The sequence below is a fragment of the Pipistrellus hanaki genome (genome assembly GCF_964339955.1).
Source record: "Pipistrellus hanaki genome assembly, chromosome: 2".
In the NCBI taxonomy this organism is placed as follows: Eukaryota; Metazoa; Chordata; class Mammalia; order Chiroptera; family Vespertilionidae; genus Pipistrellus; species Pipistrellus hanaki.
The window spans coordinates 66,001,156-66,012,631 of record NC_140504.1 but is presented as its reverse complement, the minus strand read 5'-3'; the positions used below and the strand labels follow the sequence as shown (position 1 = coordinate 66,012,631).

The 11,476-nt window shown below is 42.2% G+C and overlaps 1 protein-coding gene across 1 annotated transcript in view; it reads right to left on the bottom strand.

The window, feature by feature from the left end:
• Nucleotides 1-2,861: 2,861 nt before the first annotated feature.
• The window catches only part of CIP2A (cellular inhibitor of PP2A), a 561,728-nt gene continuing 553,113 nt past the window's right edge, over nucleotides 2,862-11,476 (bottom strand). Inside the window, exon 20 of the mRNA XM_084874026.1 lies at nucleotides 2,862-2,872. The gene's annotated coding sequence lies outside the window, so the exon portion shown is untranslated. The remainder of the gene's footprint in view (nucleotides 2,873-11,476) is intronic.

The window sequence follows — 11,476 nt, the reverse complement described above, 5'->3', positions numbered from 1 at the left end:
CACTTAGAGTAGGAGGGACTCAGTCCAAGTCCTTTTTTAAAATATTATTATTGTTTAAAGTATTACAAATAGTAGTACATTTTTTTCCTTTTTTTCCCCATTGACCTTCTCCTGGCCTTCCCTACACCCCAGCACATGCCCTCACCCCACCCTCCAGTGTCTTGTGTCCATCATTATGCTTATATGCATGCATACGCATTCTTTGATTGATCTCCTACCTCACCCCACCCCCAACATTCACCAGCCTTCCTTCTGTAATTTGACAGTCTGTTCAATGCTTCTCTGTCTCTGTATCTTTCTTTTTGTTCATCAGGTTATAAAGTTCTTTATTATCCACAAATGAGTGAGATCATGTGGTATTTTTCTTTCACTGCCTGGCTTATTTCACTTAGCATAATGCTTTCCAGTTCCATGCATGCTGCTGCAAATGGTAAGAATTCCTTCTTTTTAATAGCAGCATAGTAGTCTACTGTATATATGTACCATAGTTTTCTAATCCACTCATCTGCTGATGGTTATTTAGGCTGTATCCAAATCTTAGCTATTGTAAATTGTGCTGCTATGAACATAACCTTTCTAATTGGTGTTTCTATTTTCTTGGAATATATTCATAGAAGTGGTATTACTGAGTCAAATGGCAGCTCCATTTTCAATTTTTGAGGAAATGCTATACTATTTTCCACAATGGCTGTACCAATTTACATTCCCACCAGCAGTGAAGAATGGTTCCTTTTTCTCCACATCCTCACCAACACTTGTAATTTGTTGATGATAGCCATTCTAACAGGTGTGGGGTAGTTCCTCATTGTTGTTTTGATTTGCATCTCCTGTATGATTAGTGACTTTGAGCATGTTTTCATGTGTCTCTTAGCTTTCTGAATGTCCTCTTTCAAAAAGTGTCTATTTAGGTCCTTTGCCCATTTTTTCACTGGGTTCTTTATCTTTGTTTTGTTAAGTTGTATGAGTTCCCTGTAAGTTTTGGAGATAAACCCTTTTTGGCATTTATTAACATTGGCAAATATGTTCTCCCATGCAGTGGGCTTTCTTGTTATTTTGTTGATGGTTTCTTTTACTGTGCAGAAGCTTTTTATTTTGATGTAGTCCCGTTTATTTATTTTCTCAGTCTCTCTTGCCCTAGGATCTTTGTCTGTAAAGACATAGCTAGGGCATATGTCTGCAATTTTGCTGCCTATAAAATCTTGTAAGATTTTTATGGTTTCCAGTCTTATGTTCAAGGCCTTTAGACATTTTGAGTTTGTTTTTGTGTACAGTATAAGTTGGTGATCTAGTTTCATTTTTTTTTTTTTTGCATGTATCTGACCAAATTTCCCAGCACCATTTATTAAAGAGGCTGTTTTGACTCCATTGTTGCTCTTGCCTCCTTTGTCAAATATTAATCGAATATAATGGCTTGGGTCAATTTCTGGGTCATCTATTCTATTCCATTGGTCTATATGTCTGTTCTTATGCCAGTACCAGGCAGTTTTGAGAACCATGATTTGGTAATATACAATAGTTTGATGTCTGGTACTGTGATCCCTCCAACTTTGTTCTTCTTTCTGAGAATGGCTATGACTATTCAGGGTCTTTTTTTGTTCCAGATGAATTTTTGGAGAGATTGTTCTAGATCTTTGATTACACCATTGATACTTCAATAGGTATTGCATTGAATCTATAGATTGCTTTAGGTAGTATGGACATTTTAATTATGTTGAATCTACCAATTCATGAACATGGTATGTCCTTCCATTTGTTTATGTCTTCCTCTATCTCTTTTGGCAATGTCCTGTAGTTTTCCAGGTACAGGTCTTTTATGTCTTTGGTTAAGTTTATTACTAGATATCTTAATTTTTTGTGCAATGATAAATGGGATTTTTTTTTCATTTCTCTTTGTGTGAGTTCATTCTTGATGTATAAAAAGGCCATATATTTCTGGGCATTGATTTTGTATCCTGTTACATTGCCAAATTCATTTATTAGGTCTAGTAGTTTTTTGATGAAATCTTTGGGATTTTCTATGTATAGTATAATGTCATCTGCAAGTCAGGACAGTTTTACTTTTTCTTTTCCAATTTTGATGTGTTTTATTTCTTTTTCTTGTCTGATATCTATGGCTAGTACTTCCAGCACTATGTCAAACAGGAGTGGTGAAAGTGGGCATCCTTGTTTTGTTCCTGTTCTTAGGGGAAATTAGTTTAGTTTTTGCCAATTGAGTATGATATTTGCTGTAGGTTTGTCATATAGGGCTTTTATTATGCTGAGGTATGATCCTTCTATTCCAACTTTGCTGAGAGTTTTTTATCAAGAAAGGTTGTTGGATTTCGTCAAATGCTTTTTCTGCATCAATTGATATGATTATGTGATTTTTGTCTCTCAATTTGCTTATGTGATGTACCACACTTATTGATTTGTGGATATTGTACCATCCTTGCATCCCGATTATAAATCTTACTTAGTCATGGTGTTTGATCCTTCTAATGTATTGCTGAATCCAATTTGCTATAATTTTGTGGAGAATTTTAGCATCTATGTGCATCAAGGATATTGACCTGTACTTCTTATTTTCTGTGGTATGTTTATTTGGTTTTGGAATAAGGTAATGCTTGCTTCATAGAAAGAGCTTGGAAGTGTGCCTTCCTCTTGGATTTTTTGGAATAGTCTGAGGAGAATAGGTTTTAGTTCTTTGAATGCTTGGTAGAACTCCCCTGTAAAGTATTCCAGACCAGGACTTTTGTTTGCTGGAAGACTTTTGATTCCTACTTCAATTTCTTAGGTTGCTATTGGCCTATTCAGGGTTTTTTTATTTGTTTGTTTGTTTGTGTGTGTGTTTTTTCCCATTCTTTCTAATTGAATTTTAGGAGCTTGTATTTTTCTAGTAATATGTCCATTTCATTTAGGTTGTTCATTTTGTTGGAATAGAGTTGTTCATAGTATTTTTTCATAATCATTTGCATTTCTGTGGGATCAATTGTTATTTCACCTCTTTCGTGGTTTTTTTTGTTTTGTTTTGTTTTTGTTTTTTGTTTTTTTTTTTAATTTGGTTCCTCCCTCTTTGCTTCTTGGTGAGCCTGTCTAGAGGTTCATCAATTTTGTTTATCCTTTCAAAAAACCAACTTTGGTTTTGTTGATTTTATGTGTTATTTTTGTTTGCTTGTTTGTTTCTATTTGTTTCTATTTATCTCCACTCTGATCCACAGGTTGAGAACTGCTGCTGTAGAGCCTAAAACCATTGGAAAACACAAATATTTACATTACAATTCATTAACAGTAGCAAAATCAGTTATGAAGTAGAAACGAACATAATTTTATGGTTGGGGGTCACCACAACATGAGGAACTGTATTAAAGGGTCGCAACTTTAAACAGGTTGAGAACCACTACACTATATGTACATTTTGATAAATCAACATATTGAATGACACACCTGGAAAGCTAATGAGTATTATGTTAAGACCCTGCCCTGAGACCTCCCCTGGATTCCCACCAGCTAAAGAAAGATAAGAAGCCACAAGACAAAAGAACCACCAAGAGCTATAGCATGCCTACACCTTGTGTCTCTACTTTCTCCTAAACTCTCAGGGTCCCTGCAGGACTTGCAACCAGGGGAGCAAGGAGCTGTAGGAGATCATCCTGGACTTACCCCCTGAACCTGTCTCTGCGGCCCCCTTTTTCTCTGACTTTCCACTGAGCTAACAGCAGCCCTGCCCTGCCTTGGCTCACTGCTATCACTGTGACTTTTACTTTTCAGTGAGCTCATGCAGCCCAGCATGGCCCACACATTTCCTATAACATTTATAAAAAGCTAACAGAGCCCTGTGTAGGCCCTCTCTTACTGCTTCTTCTATCCTAAGTTCTTCCTTTGTTTCAATATCCCCAGTTTTAAGAAACATAAGCTCAAAAATCACCTGGATTTGTGATATGAAATCTTCGCTGCAGGAAGTCAAGAACTCACACACTACCAGCTGGAGGAGGCAGACCCGCTATAGGCCCTGTCCTGTAACACCTGGAGTTCCTCAGCTGAGCTGCAATACTCCGATGTCTGTCTCTACCCTCCCATGGATGCCTTATCTATTTCAATGTCCTCTTTTTTTCTTATAAGGACACAAGTGATTGGAAGTAGGGTCAACCCTAAATCCAGCATAATGTCATTTCCAGATCCTTAACTAAATCCATCTGCATAGATCCTATTTCCAGATAAGGTCACATTTTGAGATTCTGGAAGTAGATGTTAATTTTGGGGGGATACCATTCAACAACTATAGCCAGTAAATGTGTTATTTCTGGACAAAAGCATAAAGACCCAGCATGCAATTTGCCATTCTCCCAACCCTCATGGAAATCTGTAATGCTCCAGACAGTGGGTGCTCCTCAGCCTGACTCCTAGGGTGAGGATGTGGCAAAGCATTACCCTAGCTGACCTACATAGGAAACACCACAAGTATAGAAATTAGTGTGTTACCTCCCTGACAGACATTATTGACAGTATTCAGTAACCACAGTCCAATCCTTCAGAGATATTCCCAGCAGATAAGGCAGCTGCCCACTCTCTTACATATGAAAACACCTTTGAATACTGCATTAACCAAAACCAGTTTGCAGGCTCCACGTTCCTTAGTCCCAATTCCATTGGCAATATTTCACAGCATCATATTACCTCTTTGGTGGCTAAGTGTAGAAAGAAAGAAATGTTACAGTCTTTTGTATCCTTAGAGGAGCAAGTTTTCTAGGAAAAAAATACTAACTGCCGGAGCACATGGGTATTCTTTAAAGTTAATTATAGAATAGCTGTGTTTTGGCCTGACAGTCTCATCTTCAGTTCCATGCAAGTTAAGATATTTCCAGTGCCTCTAATTGAAGCCCTGTGTGTCTGTGTGCTCCAACACTGAAGGAAATATACATGAGCCTCACCCTATCAGGACTCATTGGGTGTGAGCCTGTGGCAGGTACAGTGGGGCCAGGATGAGCAGGAGGGGCAGGTAGGAGCTTAAGCTGGCATTGGACTCCAAGTTTTAGCCCAACCCCTGTAGGTCACCCAGAGGGACCCAACCCATGAACAAATTCATGCACCAGGCCTTTAGTCTGTAATAATAAAAGCATAATATTCAAATCAAATGAATGACCAAACAGCAGAAGGACCTTCCGGATGATCTTCTGGACAACCACACTGTGACACATACTAGCACCAGGCCAGCCAAGGCAGGTGCAATGTGATTGGTTTGGAGCACTGCCATTGCCCCACAATTGCCCCACAGAGGGAGGTCCACACCACTAGTGGGAGGACTCTGCAATTGTCTCAAAGAGGGAGGTCCAGGGCATCCTGGCAATAATTGTGGAGCCCTGGCCAGATGGGTGGGGCCTCCCTCTGCTGGGCCATCCATTGTGGAGCCCTGCGATTGATCGCCCTGCAGAGGGAGGTCTAGGCCAGCCAAGTAATCGCACTTCAGGTCTGTCACCCACAGAAGGAGGTGACTGTGGCAGGGAAGGGGGCAGTGTTGTACAGATGGCAAGCAGTGGCAGTGGTGGTGGCAGGACCAACTGCTGGCAGCTGCGGGTAAGAAAGTCCTAATAGGCCCTGATCACCAGTAGGTTTAGGGACCCTATGTGAGGGGTCCCAGATTGCAAAAGGGAGCAGGTTGGGCTGAGGGACATGCCCTCTCCTCCTGTGCACAGTTTTTTGTACAATGAGGGCAGGGAGTATCTCATCAAAGTATGAAGTGGACATCATCTATACCCAGCTGACACCAGCTCCTGAAGCCAGTGAAGGGGAGGAAAACAAAAGGGCTCACCTTCGTGCCAGGTTTGGGAGGTCACAGCATTCCTGGACCGAGAGTCATCAATGCCTCAAAGACCACATTTACTCTGGGGTGGAAGGAAAGCTGTCCATAGTTCCTTTCTGAAACATTTTTTACTCTTATAAGTTTAGTAAAATTCTGAAGTTCAGAACAAATGGAAGTATAGACCATTTCATGGATGTTAGGCATGGCTTAATTAATTCAAGAAATAGGGGATGATACTATATACTAAAGTGTGCCTTGGACATTTCAGGAGTCCTATAATACTCTGGACAGGGGAGAATCAGGCAAATCCTATTAATAAAAGCCTATGTGGTAATCACACCCTCACACCATGATGCCTTCATGCTGCAATGAGTGATAACCAGGAGGCTGCGAGCAGAGCTGGCAAAGGATTTCAGAGATGAAGGGAGAAACATAGATGATGAGAATCATTGATAGTTCTTTTTTTAAGGGAGATTTTTTAAAGTGCCATCAATAAATAAATCACATATTTCTTCATACTGACTTTATATGAGAACCCCAATATGTGATCCTTTGCTCTATTATACATAGAAGATGTGCTTCCAAATCCCCTGGTCAGAATTAATCACTCCTTACCTTGGTGTCAGGAAAGAGACTTAACATCAGATTTAAATATACCAAGTTAGGCCCTTTGCTCTTTGTCCTGATGTATGTGAATTCTTCAAATGAATGTGCTGCTCTGTGCAGAAAACAACTGGCACTGAATGCACTAAATAAAAGAATGAGGACAGTGCAAAAATGCTTGCTGTTATAACGAAGAAAAAAGAAAGATTTCCAAAAGTTGTTCATATTTATCATGTTTTCTTCCTATGCAAAGTAGATATATTACAAAACATTCAGTTATTATGGATGACAATATCACTGATCTACAAGCTCTCAGAGTTGTTTGTTTTATTTTTTAACTAGAGGCCCAGTGCACCAAATTCGTGTACAGGTGTGTGTGTGTGTGTGTGTGTGTGTGTGTGTGTGTGTGTCCCAGCCCAGCCTGTGCCCTCTCCAATCCGAGACCCCCTCGAGAAGTGTCCAGTGGGAATAGGCCTAAACAGGCAGTCAGACATCCCTCTCATAATCCAGGACTGCTGGCTCCCAACTGCCTTGCCTGCCTGCCTGCCTTCCTGATTGCCCCTAACTGCTTCTACCTGCCAGCCTTATCATTCCCTAACCATTACTCTACTAAACTGATTGATGCCTAACTGCTCTCCTGCCGGCCGATTGCCCCCAACTGCCCTCCCCTGCTGGCCTTATCACTTACAAATGCACTGCCCTGCTGGCCATCTTGCAGTGTCCAGCTTGTGTCTACATGGGGGTAGCCATCTTTGATCACATGGGCATGGCCATCTTGTGTGTTGGAGTGATGGTCAATTTGCATACTATTCTTTTATCAGAGAGGATTATTATTATTTTAAGTCATTTGTGCTGACTTACATCTTCAACAAAAGTTGAAGATGTTTTCAGTTTCAGTACATACCCTGATACCCTGCGAGGTAGAAAGGTAATTAAGAGACAGTCCTTCTCTACAAACCTGCCTTCCTGCAGTACAAGGGACAGGGCCACAGCTGGGTTCAGGGGAAGTAAGAGGGCACCATGGAAGGACTATCCAGGGAAGCACTGGGGATGGAGAGGGTAGCTGTGTAAATTGTGGCTTACAGGAAGCATTAAGTGGGTCAGGCAGACCATCAGGAGAGGTATTGCCAGCAGGAGAGGTATTGTCCCTTCTAGGAGTTTGGAAATCCTAGGGGCATTTCTGGTGGTTGACAGGAGGACAGCTCTGGATGGAGTCCCAAGGTGTTAGATGTCCTGCTATGCATGGCTTAGCCTATACACCAAAGAGTCTCCTGCATCCAACCTGACATTTGGGTATTCCTTCAGACATTTATTTAGGTGAAAATCTGGGTATTAGAATGATCTCAGCCCCAACCCACCTGTTGTTACATATAAGTACAAAACATGCTTTTCACAGTGTTAATAAAACCTGCATTTTGCAGGAATATGAATCCCCAATGAGCCAAAGGAAGTCTGTGTTTTGCTCTCTCTGGAACATGGCCGAAAGTCATTCACCATCTTTAAAAGTGTTATCACTGGCAGTGTCATTGCTCTTGGTATTTGTGTCACCAACACAATATCCCTGAACTGATCTTTATTTATATCTGTCAATGTCCAGGGATTCTAGGTAAACATTTCATTACTTTGTGATGTCTTTTGGAGCCGTTTCTCTAAGCATTTTCATACAGAAATACAGTACACATTTTAGTCATATTACTTACCTTTTTATTTCTACTGTTAGAATATTATATTGGACTAGTGGCCTGGAGCACGAAATTCATGCATGGGTGGGGGTGTCTCTCAGCCCAGCCTGCATCCTCTCCAATCTGAGACCCCTGTAGGATTGGACCTAAACTGGTATACAGACAACCCCCTCACAATCTGGAACTGCTAGCTCCTAACTGCTCTCCTACCTTCCTGCTTGATTACCCCTAATCACTCTGCCTGCTGGCCTGATTGCCCCCAACTGCACCCCCCTGCTGGCCTGCTCATCTCAACTGGTCCCCTCTGCTGGCCTGCTCACCCCCAACTGCCTTCCCCTCCTGGCCTGATCACCCCTAACTGCCTCTGCCTCAGCCTGGCCACCATGGCTTTGTCTGGAAGGACTTCTGGAAGGTATCATGGTCTAGTTAGCATAGTATCCTTTCATTAATATAGATTATTAATATATATAGGATATGACATACTGCCATAGCTATAACATATGTACCAGTATTACTCTATGAGAATACATACTTCATGCGATAGGAAGGCATCTAATACATTACATTGTATATGTTGTAAGTAGTAGGAAATACTGTATTCATAACAATAATATACACCCTGTGACTTCCCTTCCTAATTTGGGTATGGCTCCCCAGTTCTTTGAATGTTTCCTGGTCCCTAATGCATTTTTTTTGTCATTCAGTGTATCTTTATTTATTATTTATTGCACATAATTTGAGGTCTTTAATTTCTAACCACCAAAAATTTAAAGGACTATTTTTTCCATGAAGTTTAACATTAACATCAGTGAATTCATGTATCCAATTATTTTTATTGTAAACATCTGAATTATTCACATTGTCATAGATCCTGAACTCATAAGCATGGACCATGCACAGGCACAGCAAGCCAGGAAGCTACTCTGTAAGCAAACAGATACTCTGCATAAGGAGAAAAGTCATACACAACATTTAATATCCAACCTGAGTCACCTCATATTGTTACACATATTGACTTCTTAATTCATATAGTATGGGGAACTCAACTGTTTGGTTGGTGATGGGGTTGACTTGGTTTCAGGAGGATTCTTCCTGAAATAATTAAGGAAAGGGAGGCTCAATCTTTCTTCTTGGTTGCTTGCTCCTCCCCAGCACCTTCTTTCTTCTCATCTTCATCTTCTCGGGCATCTTCTCCTTCACCTTCACCTCTTTCTTCTTCCTCCTTTGCATCCTCAAATTCTTTCTTGGTACCTCCTCCTCCTCCTCCTCCTCCTCCTCCTCCTCCTCCTCCTCCTCCTCCTTCTCCTCCTCCTCCTCCTCCTCCTCCTCCTCCTCCTCCTCTTCCTCCTCCTCCTCCTCCTTCTCCTCCTCCTCCTCCTCCTCCTCCTCCTCCTCCTCCTCCTCCTCCTTCTCCTCCTCCTCCTTCTTCTTCTTCTTCTGCTGCTGCTTCTTCTTCTTCTTCTTCTTCTTCTTCTTCTTCTTCTTCTTCTTCTTCTTCTTCTGCTGCTGCTTCTTCTTCTTCTTCTTCTTCTTCTTCTTCTTCTTCTTCTTCTTCTTCTTCTTCTCCATCCTCCTCTTCATCAGCCACTTCCTTCTCCTTCTCCTACTCTTCAGCTTCTTCTTCAGAAGGGGATTCATCCTTAGCTTCCTAATGGTCTCCTCCACCTCGATCTGCTCCTCCTGGACATTGCTGGTGTATTAAGAAAGGAAGAAGTGAGCAGCAGACATCAAGTAGAAGCTAGTCTGTAAACCACCTTAAGGCAGATCAACCAAAGATCTGGGAACTCTGGGAGTAGCCACTGGCTATGCTTCCCATGATGGTAAAACTAAGCTGGGTCTCCTTGCCTTCCAAGAGTTTCCTTTAAGCTGCAATGTCAATGTCCAAAGTCACATTGAGAAGGTCCTGGTATTCATTTAAATATCCTGCCATTTCTCTCTGTAGTTTTCAACTCATTTTCTAATTTGCTGATTGTGTTCTGCATAGCACTAACGTTGGCGCTCTGCTTATCCTCCAGCTCTTGCAGCTGCTTTCCCAGAGCTTAGTTCATGGCCCGACATGCTTTTATCTCCAGAGTCTTGACCTTGAGCAGGCAGAAGCTTTCAGACACCCTCTCCTTGGTGGTGTGCACCCCATAGGTGTTCTTGGCAGTGCTCTCGGTCAACATGGTGAAGCAGCTCTTGTATCATTCTGCATGTTCTTGGCAGCCAACTTCTCATACTGGGTGCCAATGTGCTTGAGCATGGCAGAGGGGTCGCACTTGGAAAATATGTCCATCTCCATAGAGATCTGAGCATACTGGATCTGTGCCTGCAGCTCAGTGATCTCCTCTTCATGTACCTTCTTCAGAAAGGCAATTTAGTTCATCAGGCTGCTGGTGCGCTTTTCAAGCTCAGTGCCAGTGAGAGCCTCCTCACCTGCACCTTTGTGTGCCTCCATCAGCCAGCCCTCTGTGTCATCATGGTTTAGCAACTCTTCCTGGTAGCATGCCTACAGGGTGCTCCCAGTCCCTTTCAAGCCCTGGTGCCTGCAAACTGCCCACTGCCCTCTCCTCACCAGGGATGGGTGTGGTGGGCCAGGAAACAGGCATCCTATTTTCATTAAAATGTTCAACCATGGCCTGCTCCACTGGTGTCCATAGGCGACCCTGAGGGAAGACAGTGATCCCAGAGACCCTGGCCACCCCAGCCTACCCAGGTCCCTGATGGCTGCCTGGACCACATGGGTGGCATCAGGACTGCCCTCCCCCTTGCCCAGTTATCTATCATAGCTTTAACCCAGCAGGTGGCATCAGGCACTGCTTGCCTGGCCTGCCCAGGTCCCCATGGTGGACTAGACTCCACGAGTGGCATCAGGTGCTGCCTGCCCAGCCTGCCTGGTCCCCGATGGCAGCCTGGACCCTGTGGGCAGCCCACTCCACCTGCATATGCAAATTTACCCTCTATATTTATTGGATTAATTGCATATCACTCCTGATTGGCTGCAGGAATAGCAGAGGTACGGTCAATTATCATTTTTCTCTTTTATTAGTGCAGAATTTTAAAGTTATGAGTATAGATATGTTATCTTTGACATCTATTTCAACATAGTAAACAACAGAATACGTTTTTTAATATATATGAAGGGAGCATTAAGTCTCTAAGGCTGAACCCACTGAGATGGGCAAAGTAGATGGAAAGAGCATTGTAGGTAGCACAGGAGGTCCTCGAATAAGTTTCATGATAACATCAATGAGATGCAGTACAGACTTGGCTCTTATATCAATTAGCCTATGGTAACATTGGTTTTGTTATACGTGATTTGGCTTAAAGTCTCAGAACCTATGAATGACGTTAAGTGAGGACCTACTGTACTCTAAAATTTTAATTTGTGCAGGAATAACTGGAGGGTTTTGTTAAAAGTGGATTTTGACTTATT